This window comes from Bacillus rossius, unplaced genomic scaffold, assembly GCF_032445375.1.
Source record: "Bacillus rossius redtenbacheri isolate Brsri unplaced genomic scaffold, Brsri_v3 Brsri_v3_scf33, whole genome shotgun sequence".
Classification (NCBI taxonomy): domain Eukaryota; kingdom Metazoa; phylum Arthropoda; class Insecta; order Phasmatodea; family Bacillidae; genus Bacillus; species Bacillus rossius.
The window spans coordinates 301,853-325,123 of NW_026962514.1; the positions used below are offsets into that span (position 1 = coordinate 301,853).

General features: G+C 45.7%; 1 long non-coding RNA gene across 1 annotated transcript in view; it reads left to right on the plus strand.

Annotated features, from left to right (window-relative positions):
- LOC134544225 (uncharacterized) overlaps positions 1 to 15,182 on the plus strand; it is a 100,618-nt gene extending 85,436 nt beyond the window's left edge. The window contains exon 4 of the long non-coding RNA XR_010077616.1: positions 15,095 to 15,182. This is a non-coding gene — a long non-coding RNA (uncharacterized LOC134544225). The remainder of the gene's footprint in view (positions 1 to 15,094) is intronic.
- The last annotated feature ends 8,089 nt before the right edge of the window (positions 15,183 to 23,271 follow it).

The following is a 23,271-nucleotide window of genomic DNA, read 5'->3' on the forward strand; positions in this document are numbered from 1 at the left end:
AGTTTGTCTGTCAGTCTGTCAGTGTGTCCGTCAATCTAAGTGTGTCCGTCACTCTCAGTGGGTCTGTCAGTCTATCTATCAGTGTGTCAGTCTGTCTATCAGTGTGTCAGTGTGTCTGTCATTCTGTCAATGTGTCTGTCATTTTGTCAATGTGTCTTGTCAGTCTGTCAGTGTGTCTGTCAGTGTGTCAGTGTGTCTTACAGTGTATCAGTGTGTCTGTCATTCTGTCAGTGTGTCTGTTATTCTGTCAGTGAGTCTGTCAGTCTCTGTGTGTCTGTCAAGCTCTCAGTGTGTCTGTCAGTCTCTCAGTGTGTCCGTCAGTCTCTCAGTGTGTCCGTCAGTCTCTCAGTGTGTCCGTCAGTCTCTCAGTGTGTCCGTCAGTCTCTCAGTGTGTCCGTCAGTCTCTCAGGGTGTTCGTCAGTCTCTCAGGGTGTCTGTCAGTCTGTCAGTGTATTCGTCAGTCTTTCAGGGTGTCTGTCAGTCTGTATATCAGTGTGTCTGTCAGTCTGTCTATCAGTGTGTCAGTGTGGCTGTCATTCTGTCAATGTGTCTGTCAGTGTTTCTGTCAGTCTGTCTGTCCGTGTGTGATTCTGTCAGTCTCTCAGTCTTTCTGTCTGTGTGTGATTCTGTCAGTCTGCCAGTCTGTCAGTGTGTCCGTCAGTCTCTGTGTGTCTGTCAGTCTGTCTATCAGTGTGTCAGTGTGTCTGTAATTCTCTCAATGTGTCTGACAGTCTGTCAGTGAACCTGTCAATGTGTCAGTGTGTCCGCCAGTTTCTCAGTGTCTCTCAGTGTGTCTCAGTCTGTCTATCAGTGTGTCTGTCAGTCTGTCTATATGTGTGTCTGTCAGTGTGTTAATCTGTTTGTCAGTGTGTCAGTGTGTCTTTCATTCTGTCAATATGTCTGTCAGTGTGTCAATGTGACTGTCAGTGTGTCTGTCAGTCTCTCAGTGTGTCTGTCAGTCTCTCAGTGTGTCCGTCATTCTCTCAGTGTGTCCGTCAGTCTCTCAGTGTGTCCGTCAGTCTCTCAGTGTGTCCGTCATTCTCTCAGTGTGTCCGTCAGTCTCTCAGTGTGTCCGTCATCTCTCAGTGTGTCCGTCAGTCTGTCTATTAATGTGTCTGTCAGTCTGTCTATAAGTGTGTCTGTCAGTCTGTATCAGTGTGTCTGTCTGTCTGTATTTGAGTTTGTATGTCAGTCAGTGTGTGTCTGTCAGTATGTCTGTCAGTATGTGTCTGTCAGTGTGTCTGTCAGTGTGTCTGTCAGTGTGTCTGTCAGTGTGTCTGTCAGTGTGTCTGTCAGTGTGTCTGTCAGTGTGTCTGTCAGTGTGTCTGTCAGTGTGTCTGTCAGTGTGTCTGTCAGTGTGTCTGTCAGTCTGTGAGTCAGTCTGTGAGTCAGTCTGTGTGTGAGTCTGTCTGTCAAAGGTGTATGTCTGTTTAAGTATGTCTGTATGCCAGTCTGTGTGTCAGTGTTTCAGTCTCTCTGTGTGTCTGTCTGTGTGTGATTCTGTCAGTCTGTCAGTCTGTCTGTGTGTCTGTCAGTCTGTCAGTCTGTTAGTGTGTCGTCAGTCTGTCAGTGTGTCGTCAGTCTGTCAGTGTGTCGTCAGTCTGTCAGTGTGTCGTCAGTCTGTCAGTGTGTCGTCAGTCTGTCAGTGTGTCGTCAGTCTGTCAGTGTGTCGTCAGTCTGTCAGTGTGTCCGTCAGTATCTCAGTGTGTTTGTCAGTCTCAGTGTGTCTGTCAGTCTGTCAGTGTGTCCGTCAATCTGAGTGTGTCCGTCAATCTCAGTGGGTCTGTCAGTCTGTCTATCAGTGTGTCTGTCATTCTGTCAATGTGTCTGTCATTCTGTCAATGTGTCTTGTCAGTCTGTAAGTGTGTCATTCTGTCAGTGTGTCTGTCAAGCTCTCAGTGTGTCTGTCAGTCTCTCAGTGTGTCCGTCAGTCTCTCAGTGTGTCCGTCAGTCTCTCAGTGTGTCCGTCAGTCTCTCAGGGTGTTGGTCAGTCTCTCAGGGTGTCTGTAAGTCTCTCAGTGTGTTCGTCAGTCTCTCAGGGTGTCTGTCAGTCTGTCAGTCTGTTAGTGTGTCGTCAGTCTGTCAGTGTGTCGTCAGTCTGTCAGTGTGTCGTCAGTCTGTCGTCAGTCTGTCAGTGTGTCGTCAGTCTGTCAGTGTGTCCGTCAGTATCTCAGTGTGTTTGTCAGTCTCAGTTTGTCTGTCAGTCTGTCAGTGTGTCCGTCAATCTAAGTGTGTCTGTCACTCTCAGTGGGTCTGTCAGTCTATCTATCAGTGTGTCAGTCTGTCTATCAGTGTGTCAGTGTGTCTGTCATTCTGTCAATGTGTCTGTCATTTTGTCAATGTGTCTTGTCAGTCTGTCAGTGTGTCAGTGTGTCTTACAGTGTATCAGTGTGTCTGTCATTCTGTCAGTGTGTCTGTTATTCTGTCAGTGAGTCTGTCAGTCTCTGTGTGTCTGTCAAGCTCTCAGTGTGTCTGTCAGTCTCTCAGTGTGTCCGTCAGTCTCTCAGTGTGTCCGTCAGTCTCTCAGTGTGTCCGTCAGTCTCTCAGTGTGTCCGTCAGTCTCTCAGTGTGTCCGTCAGTCTCTCAGGGTGTCCGTCAGTCTCTCAGGGTGTTGGTCAGTCTCTCAGAGTGTCTGTAAGTCTCTCAGTGTGTTCGTCAGTCTCTCAGGGTGTCTGTCAGTCTGTTAGTGTGTCGTCAGTCTGTCAGTGTGTCGTCAGTCTGTCAGTGTGTCGTCAGTCTGTCGTCAGTCTGTCAGTGTGTCCGTCAGTATCTCAGTGTGTTTGTCAGTCTCAGTTTGTCTGTCAGTCTGTCAGTGTGTCCGTCAATCTAAGTGTGTCCGTCAGTATCTCAGTGTGTTTGTCAGTCTCAGTTTGTCTGTCAGTCTGTCAGTGTGTCCGTCAATCTAAGTGTGTCCGTCACTCTCAGTGGGTCTGTCAGTCTATCTATCAGTGTGTCAGTCTGTCTATCAGTGTGTCAGTGTGTCTGTCATTCTGTCAATGTGTCTGTCATTTTGTCAATGTGTCTTGTCAGTCTGTCAGTGTGTCTGTCAGTGTGTCAGTGTGTCTTACAGTGTATCAGTGTGTCTGTCATTCTGTCAGTGTGTCTGTTATTCTGTCAGTGAGTCTGTCAGTCTCTGTGTGTCTGTCAAGCTCTCAGTGTGTCTGTCAGTCTCTCAGTGTGTCCGTCAGTCTCTCAGTGTGTCCGTCAGTCTCTCAGTGTGTCCGTCAGTCTCTCAGTGTGTCCGTCAGTCTCTCAGTGTGTCCGTCAGTCTCTCAGTGTGTCCGTCAGTCTCTCAGGGTGTTCGTCAGTCTCTCAGGGTGTTCGTCAGTCTCTCAGGGTGTTCGTCAGTCTCTCAGGGTGTTCGTCAGTCTCTCAGGGTGTCTGTCAGTCTGTCAGTGTGTTCGTCAGTCTCTCAGTGTGTCTGTCAGTCTGTCTATCAGTGTGTCTGTCAGTCTGTCTATCATTGTGTCAGTGTGTCTGTCATTCTGTCAATATGTCTGTCAGTGTGTCAGTGTGTCTGTCAGTCTGTGTGTTTGTCAATCTGTCTATCAGTGTTATTGTGTCTGTCATTCTGTCAATGTGTCTTCCTGTGTGTGAGTGTCTGTCTAAGTGTAAGTCTGCGTGCCAATCTGTGTGTCAGTGGGACGGTCTGTCTGTGTGTCTGTCTGTGTGTGATTCTGTCAGTATGTCTGTCATTGTGTGATTCTGTCAGTCTGCCAGTCTGTCTATCAGTGTGTCAGTGTGTCATTCTGTCAATTTGTCTGTCAGTCTGTCAATGTGTCTGTCAGTGTGTCATTGTGTCCGTCAGTCTTTCAGTGTGTCCGTCAGTCTTTCAGTGTGTCAGTCAGACTCTCAGTGTGTCAGTCAGACTCTCAGTGTGTCGGTCAGACTCTCAGTGTGTCCGTCAGTCTCTCAGTCCGTCTGTCAGTGTGTCAATGTGTCTGTCAGTGTATCAGTGTGTCTTTCATTCTGTCAATATGTCTGTCAGTGTGTCAATGTGACTGTAAGTGTGTCTGTCAGTCTCTCAGTGTGTCTGTCAGTGTGTACGTCTGTGTGTCAGTCTGTATGTCTGCCTTTCAGTAAGTTAGTATGTCTGTGTGCCAGTCTGTGTGTCAATCTGTGTGTCAGTGTTTCAGTCGGTCTGTGTGTCTGTCTGTGTGTGATTCTGTCAGTCTATCTGTCTGTCCATCAGTGTTTCAGTGAGTCTGTCATTCAGTCAATGTGTCTGTCAGTCTGTCAGTGTGTCTGTCAGTGTGTCAGTGTTTCCGTCATTCTGTCAATGTGTCTATAAGTCTGTCAGTGTGTCCGTCAGTCTGTCAGTGTGTCTGTCAGTCTGTCAGAGTGTCAGTCGGTCTGTCAGTGTGTCTGTCAGTCTATCAGTGTGTCAGTCAGTCAGTGTGTCTGTCAGTCTGTCAGAGTGTCAGTCGGTCTGTCAGTGTGTCTGTCAGTCTGTCAGTGTGTCAGTCTGTCAGTGTGTCTGTAATTCTGTCATTGTGTCTGTTTTTCTGTCAGTGTGTCTGTCATTCTGTCAGTGTGTCTGTCATTCTCTCAGTGTGTTTGTCAGTCTGTCAGTGTGTCTGTCATTCTCTCAGTGTGTTTGTCAGTCTGTCAGTGTGTCTGTCATTCTGTCAATGTGTCTGTCAGTGTATCAGTGTGTCCGTCAGTCTCTGTGTGTCTGTCAGTCTGTCTATCAGTGTGTCAGTGTGACTGTCAGTCTGTCAATCTGTCTATCAGTGTCAGTGTCTGTCATTCTGTCAATGTCTGTCAGTGTTTCTGTCCGTGTGAGATTCTGTCAGTCTCTCAGTCTTTCTGTCTGTGTGTGATTCTGTCAGTCTGTCAGTCTGTCTGCCAGTGTGTCAGTCTGTCATTGTGTCTGTCAGTCTGTCATTGTGTCTGTTTTTCTGTCAGTGTGTCTGTCATTCTGTCAGTGTGTCTGTCATTCTCTCAGTGTGTTTGTCAGTCTGTCAGTGTGTCTGTCATTCTGGCAATGTGTCTGTCAGTGTATCAGTGTGTCAGTGTGACTGTCAGTCTGTCAATCTGTCTATCAGTGTGTCAGTGTGTCTGTCATTCTGTCAATGTCTGTCAGTGTTTCTGTCCGTGTGAGATTCTGTCAGTCTCTCAGTCTTTCTGTCTGTGTGTGATTCTGTCAGTCTGTCAGTGTGTCTGTCATTTTATCAGTGTGTCTGTCATTCTGTCAATGTGTCTGTCATTCTCTCAGTGTGTTTGTCAGTCTGTCAGTGTGTCTGTCATTCTGGCAATGTGTCTGTCAGTGTATCAGTGTGTCCGTCAGTCTCTGTGTGTCTGTCAGTCTGTCTATCAGTGTGTCAGTGTGACTGTCAGTCTGTCAATCTGTCTATCAGTGTGTCAGTGTGTCTGTCATTCTGTCAATGTCTGTCAGTGTTTCTGTCCGTGTGAGATTCTGTCAGTCTCTCAGTCTTTCTGTCTGTGTGTGATTCTGTCAGTCTGTCAGTCAGTCTGTCAGTGTGTCTGTCATTTTATCAGTGTGTCTGTCAGTGTGTCCGTCAGTCTCTCTGTGTGTCAGTGTATTAGTCTGTCTGTGTGTCTGTGTGTCAGTGTGTTAGTCTGTCTGTGTGTCAGTGTGTTAGTCTGTCTGTGTGTCAGTCTCTCTGTGTGTGTCTGTCTGTTTGAGTCTGTCTGTGTGTCTGTGTGAATGTCATTCTGTCAATGTGTCTGTCAGTCTGTCAATGTGTCAGTGTGTCTGTCATTCTGTCAATGTGTCTGTCATTCTGTCAATGTGTCTGTCATTCTGTCAATGTGTCTGTCATTCTGTCAATGTGTCTGTCAGTCTGTCAATGTGTCTGTCAGTCTGTCAATGTGTCAGTGTGTCGTCAGTCTGTCAGTGTGTAGTAAGTATGTCAGTGTGTCTGTTAGTCTCTCAGTGTGTCTGTCGGTCTGTCTGTCAGTGTGTATGTCAGTCTGTCAGTGTGTCCGTCATTCTCTCAGTGTGTCCGTCATTCTCTCAGTGTGTCCGTCAGTCTCTCAGTGTGTCCGTCAGTCTCTCAGTGTGTCCGTCAGTCCCTCAGTGTGTCCGTCAGTCTCTCTGTGTGTCCGTCAGTCTCTCTGTGTGTCCGTCAGTCTTTCAGTGTGTCTGTCAGTCTGTCTATCAGTGTGTCTGTCAGTTTGATAGTGTGTCTGTCATTCTTTTAATGTCTGTCATTTTGTCAGTGTGTCCGTCAGACTGTCAGTGTGTCCGTCAGTCTGTCAGTGTGTCCGTCAGTCTCTCAGTGTGTCCGTCATTCTCTGTGTGTCCGTTAGTCTCTCAGTGTGTCCGTCAGTCTCTCAGTGTGTCCGTCAGTCTCTCAGTGTGTCCGTCAGTCTGTCTTTCAGTGTGTCTGTCAGTCTGTATATCAGTGTGTCTGTCAGTCTGTCTATCAGTGTGTCTGTCAGTCTGTCTATATGTGTGTCTGTCAGTGTGTTAATCTGTTTGTCAGTGTGTCAGTGTGTCTTTCATTCTGTCAATATGTCTGTCAGTGTGTCAATGTGACTGTCAGTGTGTCTGTCAGTCTCTCAGTGTGTCCGTCAGTCTGTCTTTCAGTGTGTCTGTCAGTCTGTATATCAGTGTGTCTGTCAGTCTGTATATCAGTGTGTCTGTCAGTCTGTCTATCAGTGTGTCTGTCAGTCTGTCTATATGTGTGTCTGTCAGTGTGTTAATCTTTTTGTCAGTGTGTCAGTGTGTCTTTCATTCTGTCAATATGTCTGTCAGTGTGTCAATGTGACTGTCAGTGTGTCTGTCAGTCTCTCAGTGTGTCCGTCATCTCTCAGTGTGTCCGTCAGTCTGTCTATTAATGTGTCTGTCAGTCTGTCTATAAGTGTGTCTGTCAGTCTGTATCAGTGTGTCTGTCTGTCTGTATTTGAGTCTGTATGTCAGTCAGTGTGTGTCTGTCAGTGTGTCTGTCAGTATGTGTCTGTCAGTGTGTCTGTCAGTGTGTCTGTCAGTGTGTCAGTGTGTCTGTAATTCTCTCAATGTGTCTGACAGTCTGTCAGTGAACCTGTCAATGTGTCAGTGTGTCCGCCAGTTTCTCAGTGTCTCTCAGTGTGTCTCAGTCTGTCTATCAGTGTGTCTGTCAGTCTGTCTATATGTGTGTCTGTCAGTGTGTTAATCTGTTTGTCAGTGTGTCAGTGTGTCTTTCATTCTGTCAATATGTCTGTCAGTGTGTCAATGTGACTGTCAGTGTGTCTGTCAGTCTCTCAGTGTGTCTGTCAGTCTCTCAGTGTGTCCGTCATTCTCTCAGTGTGTCCGTAATTCTCTCAGTGTGTCCGTCAGTCTCTCAGTGTGTCCGTCAGTCTCTCAGTGTGTCCGTCATTCTCTCAGTGTGTCCGTCAGTCTCTCAGTGTGTCCGTCATCTCTCAGTGTGTCCGTCAGTCTGTCTATTAATGTGTCTGTCAGTCTGTCTATAAGTGTGTCTGTCAGTCTGTATCAGTGTGTCTGTCTGTCTGTATTTGAGTCTGTATGTGTCTGTCAGTGTGTCTGTCAGTATGTGTCTGTCAGTGTGTCTGTCAGTGTGTCTGTCAGTGTGTCTGTCAGTGTGTCTGTCAGTGTGTCTGTCAGTGTGTCTGTCAGTGTGTCTGTCAGTGTGTCTGTCAGTCTGTGAGTCAGTCTGTGAGTCAGTCTGTGAGTCAGTCTGTGTGTGAGTCTGTCTGTCAAAGGTGTATGTCTGTTTAAGTATGTTTGTATGCCAGTCTGTGTGTCAGTGTTTCAGTCTCTCTGTGTGTCTGTCTGTGTGTGATTCTGTCAGTCTGTCAGTCTGTCTGTGTGTCTGTCAGTCTGTCAGTCTGTTAGTGTGTCGTCAGTCTGTCAGTGTGTCGTCAGTCTGTCAGTGTGTCGTCAGTCTGTCAGTGTGTCGTCAGTCTGTCAGTGTGTCGTCAGTCTGTCAGTGTGTCGTCAGTCTGTCAGTGTGTCGTCAGTCTGTCAGTGTGTCGTCAGTCTGTCAGTGTGTCCGTCAGTATCTCAGTGTGTCTGTCAGTCTGTCAGTGTGTCCGTCAATCTGAGTGTGTCCGTCAATCTCAGTGGGTCTGTCAGTCTGTCTATCAGTGTGTCTGTCATTCTGTCAATGTGTCTGTCATTCTGTCAATGTGTCTTGTCAGTCTGTAAGTGTGTCATTCTGTCAGTGTGTCTGTCAAGCTCTCAGTGTGTCTGTCAGTCTCTCAGTGTGTCCGTCAGTCTCTCAGTGTGTCCGTCAGTCTCTCAGTGTGTCCGTCAGTCTCTCAGGGTGTTGGTCAGTCTCTCAGGGTGTCTGTAAGTCTCTCAGTGTATTCGTCAGTCTCTCAGGGTGTCTGTCAGTCTGTCAGTCTGTTAGTGTGTCGTCAGTCTGTCAGTGTGTCGTCAGTCTGTCAGTGTGTCGTCAGTCTGTCGTCAGTCTGTCAGTGTGTCGTCAGTCTGTCAGTGTGTCCGTCAGTATCTCAGTGTGTTTGTCAGTCTCAGTTTGTCTGTCAGTCTGTCAGTGTGTCCGTCAATCTAAGTGTGTCCGTCACTCTCAGTGGGTCTGTCAGTCTATCTATCAGTGTGTCAGTCTGTCTATCAGTGTGTCAGTGTGTCTGTCATTCTGTCAATGTGTCTGTCATTTTGTCAATGTGTCTTGTCAGTCTGTCAGTGTGTCAGTGTGTCTTACAGTGTATCAGTGTGTCTGTCATTCTGTCAGTGTGTCTGTTATTCTGTCAGTGAGTCTGTCAGTCTCTGTGTGTCTGTCAAGCTCTCAGTGTGTCTGTCAGTCTCTCAGTGTGTCCGTCAGTCTCTCAGTGTGTCCGTCAGTCTCTCAGTGTGTCCGTCAGTCTCTCAGTGTGTCCGTCAGTCTCTCAGTGTGTCCGTCAGTCTCTCAGGGTGTTGGTCAGTCTCTCAGAGTGTCTGTAAGTCTCTCAGTGTGTTCGTCAGTCTCTCAGGGTGTCTGTCAGTCTGTCAGTCTGTTAGTGTGTCGTCAGTCTGTCAGTGTGTCGTCAGTCTGTCAGTGTGTCGTCAGTCTGTCGTCAGTCTGTCAGTGTGTCCGTCAGTATCTCAGTGTGTTTGTCAGTCTCAGTTTGTCTGTCAGTCTGTCAGTGTGTCCGTCAATCTAAGTGTGTCCGTCAGTATCTCAGTGTGTTTGTCAGTCTCAGTTTGTCTGTCAGTCTGTCAGTGTGTCCGTCAATCTAAGTGTGTCCGTCACTCTCAGTGGGTCTGTCAGTCTATCTATCAGTGTGTCAGTCTGTCTATCAGTGTGTCAGTGTGTCTGTCATTCTGTCAATGTGTCTGTCATTTTGTCAATGTGTCTTGTCAGTCTGTCAGTGTGTCTGTCAGTGTGTCAGTGTGTCTTACAGTGTATCAGTGTGTCTGTCATTCTGTCAGTGTGACTGTTATTCTGTCAGTGAGTCTGTCAGTCTCTGTGTGTCTGTCAAGCTCTCAGTGTGTCCGTCAGTCTCTCAGTGTGTCCGTCAGTCTCTCAGTGTGTCCGTCAGTCTCTCAGTGTGTCCGTCAGTCTCTCAGTGTGTCCGTCAGTCTCTCAGTGTGTCCGTCAGTCTCTCAGGGTGTTCGTCAGTCTCTCAGGGTGTTCGTCAGTCTCTCAGGGTGTTCGTCAGTCTCTCAGGGTGTCTGTCAGTCTGTCAGTGTGTTCGTCAGTCTCTCAGTGTGTCTGTCAGTCTGTCTATCAGTGTGTCTGTCAGTCTGTCTATCAGTGTGTCAGTGTGTCTGTCATTCTGTCAATGTGTCTGTCTGTCCGTGTGTGATTCTGTCAGTCTGTCTGTCAGTGTGTGATTCTGTCTGTCTGCCAGTCTGTCAGTGTGTCCGTCAGTCTCTGTGTGTCTGTCAGTCTGTCTATCAGTGTGTAAGTGTGTCTGTAATTCTCTCAATGTGTCTGACAGTCTGTCAGTGAATCTGTCAATGTGTCAGTGTGTCCGCCAGTTTCTCAGTGTGTCTCAGTGTGTCTCAGGCTGTCTATCATTGTGTCAGTGTGTCTGTCATTCTGTCAATATGTCTGTCAGTGTGTCAGTGTGTCTGTCAGTCTGTGTGTTTGTCAATCTGTCTATCAGTGTTATTGTGTCTGTCATTCTGTCAATGTGTCTTCCTGTGTGTGAGTGTCTGTCTAAGTGTAAGTCTGCGTGCCAATCTGTGTGTCAGTGGGACGGTCTGTCTGTGTGTCTGTCTGTGTGTGATTCTGTCAGTATGTCTGTCATTGTGTGATTCTGTCAGTCTGCCAGTCTGTCTATCAGTGTGTCAGTGTGTCATTCTGTCAATTTGTCTGTCAGTCTGTCAATGTGTCTGTCAGTGTGTCATTGTGTCCGTCAGTCTTTCAGTGTGTCCGTCAGTCTTTCAGTGTGTCAGTCAGACTCTCAGTGTGTCGGTCAGACTCTCAGTGTGTCCGTCAGTCTCTCAGTCCGTCTGTCAGTGTGTCTGTCAGTCTGAAAGTGTGTCTGTCAGTCTGTCATTCTGAAAGTGTGTCTGTCAGTCTGTCATTCTGAAAGTGTGTCTGTGAGTCAGTCAGTCTGTCTGTCAGTCAGGCTGTGTGTCCGTCAGTGTGTTTGTCAGTCCGTTAGTGTGTCTGTTAGTCTGTTAGTGTGTCGTCAGTCTGTCAGTGTGTCCTTCATTCGCTCAGGGTGTCCGTCAGTCTCTCAGTGTGTCCGTCAGTCTCTCAGTGTGTCCGTCAGTCTGTCAGTGTGTATGTCATTATGTCATTCTGTCAGTGTGTATGTCATTGTGTCTGTCAGTCTCTTTGTGTGTCAGTCTGTCTGTGTGTCAGTCTCTCTGTGTCAGTCTGTCTGTGTTTGAGTCTGTCTGTGTGTCTGTGTGACTGTCATTCTGTCAATGTGTCTGTCAGTCTGTCAATGTGTCAGTGTGTCTGTCATTCTGTCAATATGTCTCTCATTCTGTCAATGTGTCTGTCAGTCTGTCAATGTGTCAGTGTGTCGTCAGTCTGTCAGTGTGTAGTAAGTATGTCAGTGTGTCTGTCAGTCTCCCAGTGTGTCTGTCAGTCTGTCTGTCAGTCTGTCTGTCAGTCTCTCAGTGTGTCCGTCATTCTCTCAGTGTGTCCGTCATTCTCTCAGTGTGTCCGTCAGTCTCTCAGTGTGTCCGTCAGTCTCTCAGTGTGTCCGTCAGTCTCTCAGTGTGTCTGTCAGTCTGTCTATCAGTGTGTCTGTCAGGTTGATAGTGTGTCTGTCATTCTTTTAATGTCTGTCATTCTGTCAGTCTGTCCGTCAGACTGTCAGTGTGTCCGTCTGACTGTCAGTGTGTCCGTCACTCTGTCAGTTGTGTCCGTCTGTCTCTCAGTGTGTCCGTCTGTCTCTCAGTGTGTCCGTTAGTCTCTCAGTGTGTCCGTCAGTCTCTCAGTGTGTCCGTCAGTCTGTCTATCAGTGTGTCTGTCAGTCTGTATATCAGTGTGTCTGTCAGTCTGTCTATCAGTGTGTCTGTCAGTGTGTCAATGTGTCTGTCAGTGTATCAGTGTGTCTTTCATTCTGTCAATATGTCTGTCAGTGTGTCAATGTGACTGTAAGTGTGTCTGTCAGTCTCTCAGTGTGTCTGTCAGTGTGTACGTCTGTGTGTCAGTCTGTATGTCTGCCTTTCAGTAAGTTAGTATGTCTGTGTGCCAGTCTGTGTGTCAATCTGTGTGTCAGTGTTTCAGTCGGTCTGTGTGTCTGTCTGTGTGTGATTCTGTCAGTCTATCTGTCTGTCCATCAGTGTTTCAGTGAGTCTGTCATTCAGTCAATGTGTCTGTCAGTCTGTCAGTGTGTCTGTCAGTGTGTCAGTGTTTCCGTCATTCTGTCAATGTGTCTATAAGTCTGTCAGTGTGTCCGTCAGTCTGTCAGTGTGTCTGTCAGTCTGTCAGAGTGTCAGTCGGTCTGTCAGTGTGTCTGTCAGTCTATCAGTGTGTCAGTCAGTCAGTGTGTCTGTCAGTCTGTCAGAGTGTCAGTCGGTCTGTCAGTGTGTCTGTCAGTCTGTCAGTGTGTCAGTCTGTCAGTGTGTCTGTAATTCTGTCATTGTGTCTGTTTTTCTGTCAGTGTGTCTGTCATTCTGTCAGTGTGTCTGTCATTCTCTCAGTGTGTTTGTCAGTCTGTCAGTGTGTCTGTCATTCTGTCAATGTGTCTGTCAGTGTATCAGTGTGTCCGTCAGTCTCTGTGTGTCTGTCAGTCTGTCTATCAGTGTGTCAGTGTGACTGTCAGTCTGTCAATCTGTCTATCAGTGTGTCAGTGTCTGTCATTCTGTCAATCTCTGTCAGTGTTTCTGTCCGTGTGAGATTCTGTCAGTCTCTCAGTCTTTCTGTCTGTGTGTGATTCTGTCAGTCTGTCAGTCTGTCTGCCAGTGTGTCAGTCTGTCATTGTGTCTGTCAGTCTGTCATTGTGTCTGTTTTTCTGTCAGTGTGTCTGTCATTCTGTCAGTGTGTCTGTCATTCTCTCAGTGTGTTTGTCAGTCTGTCAGTGTGTCTGTCATTCTGGCAATGTGTCTGTCAGTGTATCAGTGTGTCCGTCAGTCTCTGTGTGTCTGTCAGTCTGTCTATCAGTGTGTCAGTGTGACTGTCAGTCTGTCAATCTGTCTATCAGTGTCAGTGTGTCTGTCATTCTGTCAATGTCTGTCAGTGTTTCTGTCCGTGTGAGATTCTGTCAGTCTCTCAGTCTTTCTGTCTGTGTGTGATTCTGTCAGTCTGTCAGTGTGTCTGTCATTTTATCAGTGTGTCTGTCATTCTGTCAATGTGTCTGTCATTCTCTCAGTGTGTTTGTCAGTCTGTCAGTGTGTCTGTCATTCTGGCAATGTGTCTGTCAGTGTATCAGTGTGTCCGTCAGTCTCTGTGTGTCTGTCAGTCTGTCTATCAGTGTGTCAGTGTGACTGTCAGTCTGTCAATCTGTCTATCAGTGTCAGTGTGTCTGTCATTCTGTCAATGTCTGTCAGTGTTTCTGTCCGTGTGAGATTCTGTCAGTCTCTCAGTCTTTCTGTCTGTGTGTGATTCTGTCAGTCTGTCAGTGTGTCTGTCATTTTATCAGTGTGTCTGTCAGTCTGTCAATGTGTCAGTTTGTCTGTCATTCTGTCAATGTGTCTGTCATTCTGTCAATGTGTCTGTCATTCTGTCAATGTGTCTGTCAGTCTGTCAATGTGTCTGTCAGTCTGTCAATGTGTCAGTGTGTCGTCAGTCTGTCAGTGTGTAGTAAGTATGTCAGTGTGTCTGTTAGTCTCTCAGTGTGTCTGTCGGTCTGTCTGTCAGTGTGTATGTCAGTCTGTCAGTGTGTCCGTCATTCTCTCAGTGTGTCCGTCATTCTCTCAGTGTGTCCGTCAGTCTCTCAGTGTGTCCGTCAGTCTCTCAGTGTGTCCGTCAGTCCCTCAGTGTGTCCGTCAGTCTCTCTGTGTGTCCGTCAGTCTCTCTGTGTGTCCGTCAGTCTTTCAGTGTGTCTGTCAGTCTGTCTATCAGTGTGTCTGTCAGTTTGATAGTGTGTCTGTCATTCTTTTAATGTCTGTCATTTTGTCAGTGTGTCCGTCAGACTGTCAGTGTGTCCGTCAGTCTGTCAGTGTGTCCGTCAGTCTCTCAGTGTGTCCGTCATTCTCTGTGTGTCCGTTAGTCTCTCAGTGTGTCCGTCAGTCTCTCAGTGTGTCCGTCAGTCTCTCAGTGTGTCCGTCAGTCTGTCTTTCAGTGTGTCTGTCAGTCTGTATATCAGTGTGTCTGTCAGTCTGTCTATCAGTGTGTCTGTCAGTCTGTCTATCAGTGTGTCTGTCAGTCTGTCTATCAGTGTGTCTGTCAGTCTGTCTATATGTGTGTCTGTCAGTGTGTTAATCTGTTTGTCAGTGTGTCAGTGTGTCTTTCATTCTGTCAATATGTCTGTCAGTGTGTCAATGTGACTGTCAGTGTGTCTGTCAGTCTCTCAGTGTGTCCGTCAGTCTCTCAGTGTGTCCGTCAGTCTGTCTTTCAGTGTGTCTGTCAGTCTGTATATCAGTGTGTCTGTCAGTCTGTATATCAGTGTGTCTGTCAGTCTGTCTATCAGTGTGTCTGTCAGTCTGTCTATATGTGTGTCTGTCAGTGTGTTAATCTTTTTGTCAGTGTGTCAGTGTGTCTTTCATTCTGTCAATATGTCTGTCAGTGTGTCAATGTGACTGTCAGTGTGTCTGTCAGTCTCTCAGTGTGTCCGTCATCTCTCAGTGTGTCCGTCAGTCTGTCTATTAATGTGTCTGTCAGTCTGTCTATAAGTGTGTCTGTCAGTCTGTCAGTGTGTCCGTCAGTCTTTCAGTGTGTCTGGCTAAGTATTCCATAACAGGATGTATTCAAAACAGGATACATTAAATAGTTTAGCTGCACTATTACAGAGTTTTAATAAGAAGTTTAGATACATTTATTAAAAATAATTTTAAATCATGAATTTGATTATGAATTACTAATTATAATTAAATTAACCTAACAAACCATCTACATATATGTTTTAGTATTTTCTATGTAGGCCTAGTTGTTATAACTGAAATCAAAAAACTGTAATTTATTTGAATTATCACAATTTCTTTATTACAGAACAGTTGCCATTAGTAACTTTGAAATGTAAGTCATGTGCTTTGTTGAATTTGTAGGAATTTTTTGTAGCCTGGAAACTTGCTTATCTGGTATTATTGGCTGGGTCGGTTCTACTGCATTTTGTTTTCATGCCAACCACTGTATATAAAATGCAGGGACATCCATTAGTTAGAATAGTGTTGTCATGTAGGTCTTCTTTCTTGATGCCTAGTCTGCCTCTCTCTTCCCATTCTCTGGACGTGGCCTTACTATCTCATTTTCGCTTTTCTATGATGTTATTAAAGTCCTGTACTCTAGCTTCCACAATATTCTATATAATTCTAATCCTGTCTCCCTAAGTTTCCTTACGAGGTAAAGATACCATTATAATTATTAAATGAGGGCCAAGAAACATAACTTTGGAATTTCTTGGTCTTTTTCTAATAATAAATTTATTAATGCATCTTTTGGACGTTAGAAAAAAGGCATTAAAGTAATTGACCAAAATTGTTGTGCACAGCTTAATTAAAAGTGCAGTATTCTTGTATCTGCTCTTGCTAGATATAATTTAAAATTTGGGGGATAAAGTGTCTGAATTAATCTTTATTGTGAATATGGCTGGTATGTTATTTATTTATTGGTTTTTGCAGCTGCTGTCCTGAAACTTCATAAGGTTAACCATATTGAGGTGAAGGATACAATCTGCCTGTGGCTGAAACAGAGCGAAACAAGAGTAATGAAGAGGTAAAACTTTTGTTATTCTAACAACTTTATTTTAACAACTTTTTAATTGTAACATTGAAAGTTGCCCAAGTTGACTGCAAGTGTGTCTGTCAGACTGCAAGTGTGACCGTCAGTGTGTCCGTCAGTCTCTCAGTGTGTCTGTCAGTCAGACTGACGGACAGACACAATGACAGAAAGTGTGTCTGTGTGTGTCTGTCAGTCTATCTGTCAGTCTGTGTGTCTGTCTGTCTGTCAGTCTGGTAGTCTGTCTGTCAGTGTGTATGTCTGTCTAGGTGTCAGTCTGTGTTCCAGTCTGCGTGTAAGTGTTTCAGTCTCTCTGTGTGTCTAGCTGTGTGTGATTCTGTCAGTCTGTGAATCTGTCTGTCAGTGTGTGATTCTGCCAGTCTGCCAGTCTGCCAGTTTGTCTATCAGTTGGTCAGTGTATCTGTCAGTCTGTCAGTGTGTCTGTCAGTGTGTCTGTCAGTGTGTCTGTCAGTGTGTCTGTCAGTGTGTCTGTCAGTGTGTCTGTCAGTGTGTCTGTCAGTGTGTCTGTCAGTGTGTCTGTCAGTGTGTCTGTCAGTGTGTCTGTCAGTGTGTCTGTCAGTGTGTCTGTCAGTGTGTCTGTCAGTGTGTCAATGTGTCTGTCATTCTGTCAATGTGTCTGTCAGTGTGATAGTGTGTCTGTCATTCTGTCAATGTCTGTCAGTGTGTCTGTCAGTCAGACTGACTTACAGACACAATGACAGACACAATGACAGACACACTGACAGACAGTGTGTCTGTCTGTGTGTGAGTCTTTCAGTCTGTCTGTCAGTTTGTGTGTCAGTCTGTCTGTCAGTCTGTATGTCAGTCTGTGTGTCAGTCTGTGTGTGAGTCTGTCTGTCAGTGTGTATGTCTGTTTAAGCATCAGTCTGTATGCCAGTCTGTGTGTCAGTGTTTTAGTCTCTCTGTGTGTCTGTCTGTGTGTGATTCTGTCAGTCTGTCAGTCTGTCTGTGTGTCTGTCAGTCTGTCAGTGTGTCTGTCAGTGTGTCAGTGTGTCTTACAGTGTATCAGTGTGTCTGTCATTCTGTCAGTGTGTCTGTTATTCTGTCAGTGAGTCTGTCAGTCTCTGTGTGTCTGTCAAGCTCTCAGTGTGTCTGTCAGTCTCTCAGTGTGTCCGTCAGTCTCTCAGTGTGTCCGTCAGTCTCTCAGTGTGTCCGTCAGTCTCTCAGTGTGTCCGTCAGTCTCTCAGTGTGTCCGTCAGTCTCTCAGGGTGTTGGTCAGTCTCTCAGAGTGTCTGTAAGTCTCTCAGTGTGTTCGTCAGTCTCTCAGGGTGTCTGTCAGTCTGTCAGTCTGTTAGTGTGTCGTCAGTCTGTCAGTGTGTCGTCAGTCTGTCAGTGTGTCGTCAGTCTGTCGTCAGTCTGTCAGTGTGTCCGTCAGTATCTCAGTGTGTTTGTCAGTCTCAGTTTGTCTGTCAGTCTGTCAGTGTGTCCGTCAATCTAAGTGTGTCCGTCACTCTCAGTGGGTCTGTCAGTCTATCTATCAGTGTGTCAGTCTGTCTATCAGTGTGTCAGTGTGTCTGTCATTCTGTCAATGTGTCTGTCATTTTGTCAATGTGTCTTGTCAGTCTGTCAGTGTGTCTGTCAGTGTGTCAGTGTGTCTTACAGTGTATCAGTGTGTCTGTCATTCTGTCAGTGTGTCTGTTATTCTGTCAGTGAGTCTGTCAGTCTCTGTGTGTCTGTCAAGCTCTCAGTGTGTCTGTCAGTCTCTCAGTGTGTCCGTCAGTCTCTCAGTGTGTCCGTCAGTCTCTCAGTGTGTCCGTCAGTCTCTCAGGGTGTTGGTCAGTCTCTCAGGGTGTCTGTAAGTCTCTCAGTGTGTTCGTCAGTCTCTCAGGGTGTCTGTCAGTCTGTCAGTCTGTTAGTGTGTCGTCAGTCTGTCAGTGTGTCGTCAGTCTGTCAGTGTGTCGTCAGTCTGTCGTCAGTCTGTCAGTGTGTCGTCAGTCTGTCAGTGTGTCCGTCAGTATCTCAGTGTGTTTGTCAGTCTCAGTTTGTCTGTCAGTCTGTCAGTGTGTCCGTCAATCTAAGTGTGTCCGTCACTCTCAGTGGGTCTGTCAGTCTATCTATCAGTGTGTCAGTCTGTCTATCAGTGTGTCAGTGTGTCTGTCATTCTGTCAATGTGTCTGTCATTTTGTCAATGTGTCTTGTCAGTCTGTCAGTGTGTCAGTGTGTCTTACAGTGTATCAGTGTGTCTGTCATTCTGTCAGTGTGTCTGTTATTCTGTCAGTGAGTCTGTCAGTCTCTGTGTGTCTGTCAAGCTCTCAGTGTGTCTGTCAGTCTCTCAGTGTGTCCGTCAGTCTCTCAGTGTGTCCGTCAGTCTCTCAGTGTGTCCGTCAGTCTCTCAGTGTGTCCGTCAGTCTCTCAGTGTGTCCGTCAGTCTCTCAGGGTGTTGGTCAGTCTCTCAGAGTGTCTGTAAGTCTCTCAGTGTGTTCGTCAGTCTCTCAGGGTGTCTGTCAGTCTGTCAGTCTGTTAGTGTGTCGTCAGTCTGTCAGTGTGTCGTCAGTCTGTCAGTGTGTCGTCAGTCTGTCGTCAGTCTGTCAGTGTGTCCGTCAGTATCTGAGTGTGTTTGTCAGTCTCAGTTTGTCTGTCAGTCTTTCAGTGTGTCCGTCAATCTAAGTGTGTCCGTCAGTATCTCAGTGTGTTTGTCAGTCTCAGTTTGTCTGTCAGTCTGTCAGTGTGTCCGTCAATCTAAGTGTGTCCGTCACTCTCAGTGGGTCTGTCAGTCTATCTATCAGTGTGTCAGTCTGTCTATCAGTGTGTCAGTGTGTCTGTCATTCTGTCAATGTGTCTGTCATTTTGTCAATGTGTCTTGTCAGTCTGTCAGTGTGTCTGTCAGTGTGTCAGTGTGTCTTACAGTGTATCAGTGTGTCTGTCATTCTGTCAGTGTGTCTGTTATTCTGTCAGTGAGTCTGTCAGTCTCTGTGTGTCTGTCAAGCTCTCAGTGTGTCTGTCAGTCTCTCAGTGTGTCCGTCAGTCTCTCAGTGTGTCCGTCAGTCTCTCAGTGTGTCCGTCAGTCTCTCAGTGTGTCCGTCAGTCTCTCAGTGTGTCCGTCAGTCTCTCAGTGTGTCCGTCAGTCTCTCAGTGTGTCCGTCAGTCTCTCAGTGTGTCCGTCAGTCTCTCAGGGTGTTCGTCAGTCTCTCAGGGTGTTCGTCAGTCTCTCAGGGTGTCTGTCAGTCTGTCAGTGTGTTCGTCAGTCTCTCAGTGTGTCTGTCAGTCTGTCTATCAGTGTGTCTGTCAGTCTGTCTATCATTGTGTCAGTGTGTCTGTCATTCTGTCAATATGTCTGTCATTCTGTCAATATGTCTGTCAGTGTGTCAGTGTGTCTGTCAGTCTGTGTGTTTGTCAATCTGTCTATCAGTGTTATTGTGTCTGTCATTCTGTCAATGTGTCTTCCTGTGTGTGAGTGTCTGTCTAAGTGTAAGTCTGCGTGCCAATCTGTGTGTCAGTGGGACGGTCTGTCTGTGTGTCTGTCTGTGTGTGATTCTGTCAGTATGTCTGTCATTGTGTGATTCTGTCAGTCTGCCAGTCTGTCTATCAGTGTGTCAGTGTGTCATTCTGTCAATTTGTCTGTCAGTCTGTCAATGTGTCTGTCAGTGTGTCATTGTGTCCGTCAGTCTTTCAGTGTGTCCGTCAGTCTTTCAGTGTGTCAGTCAGACTCTCAGTGTGTCGGTCAGACTCTCAGTGTGTCCGTCAGTCTCTCAGTCCGTCTGTCAGTGTGTCAATGTGTCTGTCAGTGTATCAGTGTGTCTTTCATTCTGTCAATATGTCTGTCAGTGTGTCAATGTGACTGTAAGTGTGTCTGTCAGTCTCTCAGTGTGTCTGTCAGTGTGTACGTCTGTGTGTCAGTCTGTATGTCTGCCTTTCAGTAAGTTAGTATGTCTGTGTGCCAGTCTGTGTGTCAATCTGTGTGTCAGTGTTTCAGTCGGTCTGTGTGTCTGTCTGTGTGTGATTCTGTCAGTCTATCTGTCTGTCCATCAGTGTTTCAGTGAGTCTGTCATTCAGTCAATGTGTCTGTCAGTCTGTCAGTGTGTCTGTCAGTGTGTCAGTGTTTCCGTCATTCTGTCAATGTGTCTATAAGTCTGTCAGTGTGTCCGTCAGTCTGTCAGTGTGTCTGTCAGTCTGTCAGAGTGTCAGTCGGTCTGTCAGTGTGTCTGTCAGTCTATCAGTGTGTCAGTCAGTCAGTGTGTCTGTCAGTCTGTCAGAGTGTCAGTCGGTCTGTCAGTGTGTCTGTCAGTCTGTCAGTGTGTCAGTCTGTCAGTGTGTCTGTAATTCTGTCATTGTGTCTGTTTTTCTGTCAGTGTGTCTGTCATTCTGTCAGTGTGTCTGTCATTCTCTCAGTGTGTTTGTCAGTCTGTCAGTGTGTCTGTCATTCTGTCAATGTGTCTGTCAGTGTATCAGTGTGTCCGTCAGTCTCTGTGTGTCTGTCAGTCTGTCTATCAGTGTGTCAGTGTGACTGTCAGTCTGTCAATCTGTCTATCAGTGTGTCAGTGTCTGTCATTCTGTCAATGTCTGTCAGTGTTTCTGTCCGTGTGAGATTCTGTCAGTCTCTCAGTCTTTCTGTCTGTGTGTGATTCTGTCAGTCTGTCAGTCTGTCTGCCAGTGTGTCAGTCTGTCATTGTGTCTGTCAGTCTGTCATTGTGTCTGTTTTTCTGTCAGTGTGTCTGTCATTCTGTCAGTGTGTCTGTCATTCTCTCAGTGTGTTTGTCAGTCTGTCAGTGTGTCTGTCATTCTGGCAATGTGTCTGTCAGTGTATCAGTGTGTCCGTCAGTCTTTCAGTGTGTCTGGCTAAGTATTCCATAACAGGATGTATTCAAAACAGGATACATTAAATAGTTTAGCTGCACTATTACAGAGTTTTAATAAGAAGTTTAGATACATTTATTAAAAATAATTTTAAATCATGAATTTGATTATGAATTACTAATTATAATTAAATTAACCTAACAAACCATCTACATATATGTTTTAGTATTTTCTATGTAGGCCTAGTTGTTATAACTGAAATCAAAAAACTGTAATTTATTTGAATTATCACAATTTCTTTATTACAGAACAGTTGCCATTAGTAACTTTGAAATGTAAGTCATGTGCTTTGTTGAATTTGTAGGAATTTTTTGTAGCCTGGAAACTTGCTTATCTGGTATTACTGGCTGGGTCGGTTCTACTGCATTTTGTTTTCATGCCAACCACTGTATATAAAATGCAGGGACATCCATTAGTTAGAATAGTGTTGTCATGTAGGTCTTCTTTCTTGATGCCTAGTCTGCCTCTCTCTTCCCATTCTCTGGACGTGGCCTTACTATCTCATTTTCGCTTTTCTATGATGTTATTAAAGTCCTGTACTCTAGCTTCCACAATATTCTATATAATTCTAATCCTGTCTCCCTAAGTTTCCTTACGAGGCAAAGATACCATTATAATTATTAAATGAGGGCCAAGAAACATAACTTTGGAATTTCTTGGTCTTTTTCTAATAATAAATTTATTAATGCATCTTTTGGACGTTAGAAAAAAGGCATTAAAGTAATTGACCAAAATTGTTGTGCACAGCTTAATTAAAAGTGCAGTATTCTTGTATCTGCTCTTGCTAGATATAATTTAAAATTTGGGGGATAAAGTGTCTGAATTAATCCTTATTGTGAATATGGCTAATATGTTATTTATTTTTTGGCTTTTGCAGCTGCTGTCCTGAAACTTCATAAAGTTACCTATATTGAGATGAAGGATACAATCTGCCTGTGACTGAAACAGAGCGAAACAAGAGTAATGAAGAGGTAAAACTTTTGTTATTCTAACAACTTTATTTTAACAGTTTTTTAATTGTAACATTGAAAGTTGCCCAAGTTGACTGCAAGTGTGTCTGTCAGACTGCGTGACCGTCAGTGTGTCCGTTAGTCTCTCAGTGTGTCTGTCAGTCAGACTGACGGACAGACACAATGACAGACACACTGACAGAAAGTGTGTCTTTCTGTGTGTGAGTCTGTCAGTCTGTCTGTCAGTCTGTGTGTCAGTCTGTGTGTGAGTCTGCCTGTCAGTGTGTATGTCTGTCTAGGTGTCAGTCTGTATTCCAGTCTGTGTGTTAGTGTTTCAGTCTCTCTGTGTGTTTGTGTGTGATTCTGTCAGTCTGTGAATCTGTCTGTGTGTGTGATTCTGCCAGTCTGCCAGTCTGTCTATCAGTTGGTCAGTGTGTCTGTCAGTCTGTCAGTGTGTCTGTCAGTCTGTCAGTGTGTCTGTCAGTCGGTCAGTGTGTCTGTCAGTCTGTCATTGTGTCTATCAGTGTGTCAGTGTTTCTATCAGTGTGTCTATCAGTGGGCCTGTCAGCCTGTCAGTGCCTCTGTAGTTGTGTCTGTCAGTCTGTCAGTGATTCTGACAGTGTGTCAGTGTGTCTGTCAGTGTGTCAGTGTGTCAGTGTGTCAGTGTGTCAGTGTGTCAGTGTGTCTGTCATTTTGTCAATGTGTCTGTCAGTGTGTCAATATGTCAGTCAGTGTGTCAATGTGTCAGTCAGTGTGTCTGTCATTCTGTCTATCAGTGTGTCTGTCAGTCTATCAGTGTGTCAAAGTGTCTGTCATTCTGTCAATGTGTGTCAGTGTGATAGTGTGTCTGTCATTCTATCAATGTCTGTCAGTCTGTCAGTGTGTCTGTCATTCTGTCAATGTGTGTCAGTGTGATAGTGTGTCTGTCATTCTTTCAATGTCTGTCAGTCTGTCAGTGTGTCTGTCATTCTGTCAATGTGTGTCAGTGTGATAGTGTGTCTGTCATTCTTTCAATGTCTGTCAGTCTGTCAGTGTGTGTCTGTCAGTCTGTCTGTCAGTTTGTGTGTCAGTCTGTCTGTTAGTCTGTCTGTCAGTCTGTCTGTGTGTCAGTCTGTCTGTGTGTCAGTCTGTATGTGAGTCTGTCTGTCAGTGTGTATGTCTGTCTAAGTATCAGTCTATATGCCAGTCTGTGTGTCAGTCAGTCTGTCTGCGTGTCTGTCAGTCTGTCAGTCTGAAAGTGTGTCTGGCAGTCTGTTAGTGTGTCGTCAGTCTGTCAGTGTGTCGTCAGTCTGTCAATGTGTCAGTGTTTCTGTCATTCTGTCAATGTGTCTGTCATTCTGTCAATGTGTCTGTCATTCTGTCAATGTGTCTGTCAGTCTGTCAATGTGTCTGTCAGTCTGTCAATGTGTCAGTGTGTCGTCAGTCTGTCAGTGTGTAGTAAGTATGTCAGTGTGTCTGTTAGTCTCTCAGTGTGTCCGTCAGTCTCTCAGTGTGTCCGTCAGTCTCTCAGTGTGTCCGTCAGTCTGTCTTTCAGTGTGTCTGTCAGTCTGTATATCAGTGTGTCTGTCAGTCTGTCTATCAGTGTGTCTGTCAGTCTGTCTATATGTGTGTCTGTCAGTGTGTTAATCTGTTTGTCAGTGTGTCAGTGTGTCTTTCATTCTGTCAATATGTCTGTCAGTGTGTCAATGTGACTGTCAGTGTGTCTGTCAGTCTCTCAGTGTGTCTGTCAGTCTCTCAGTGTGTCCGTCAGTCTCTCAGTGTGTCCGTCAGTCTCTCAGTGTGTCCGTCATTCTCTCAGTGTGTCCGTCAGTCTCTCAGTGTGTCCGTCATCTCTCAGTGTGTCCGTCAGTCTGTCTATTAATGTGTCTGTCAGTCTGTATCAGTGTGTCTGTCTGTCTGTATTTGAGTCTGTATGTCAGTCAGTGTGTGTCTGTCAGTGTGTCTGTCAGTATGTGTCTGTCAGTGTGTCTGTCAGTGTGTCTGTCAGTGTGTCTGTCAATGTGTCTGTCAGTCTGTGTGTGTGAGTCTGTCAGCCTGTGTGTCTGTACGTCTGTGTGTCTGTCAGTCTGTGTGTCAGTCTGTATGTCTGTCTTTCAGTAAGTTAGTATGTCTGTGTGCCAGTCTGTGTGCCAATCTGTGTGTCAGTGTTTCAGTCGGTCTGTGTGTCTGTGTGTGTTTCTGTCAGTCTGTCAGTCTGTCCATCAGTGTATCAGTGTGTCTGTCATTCTGTCAATGTGTCTGCCAGTCTGTCGGTGTGTCTGTCAGTGTGTCAGTGTTTCCGTCATTCTGTCAATGTGTCTATTAGTCTGTCAGTG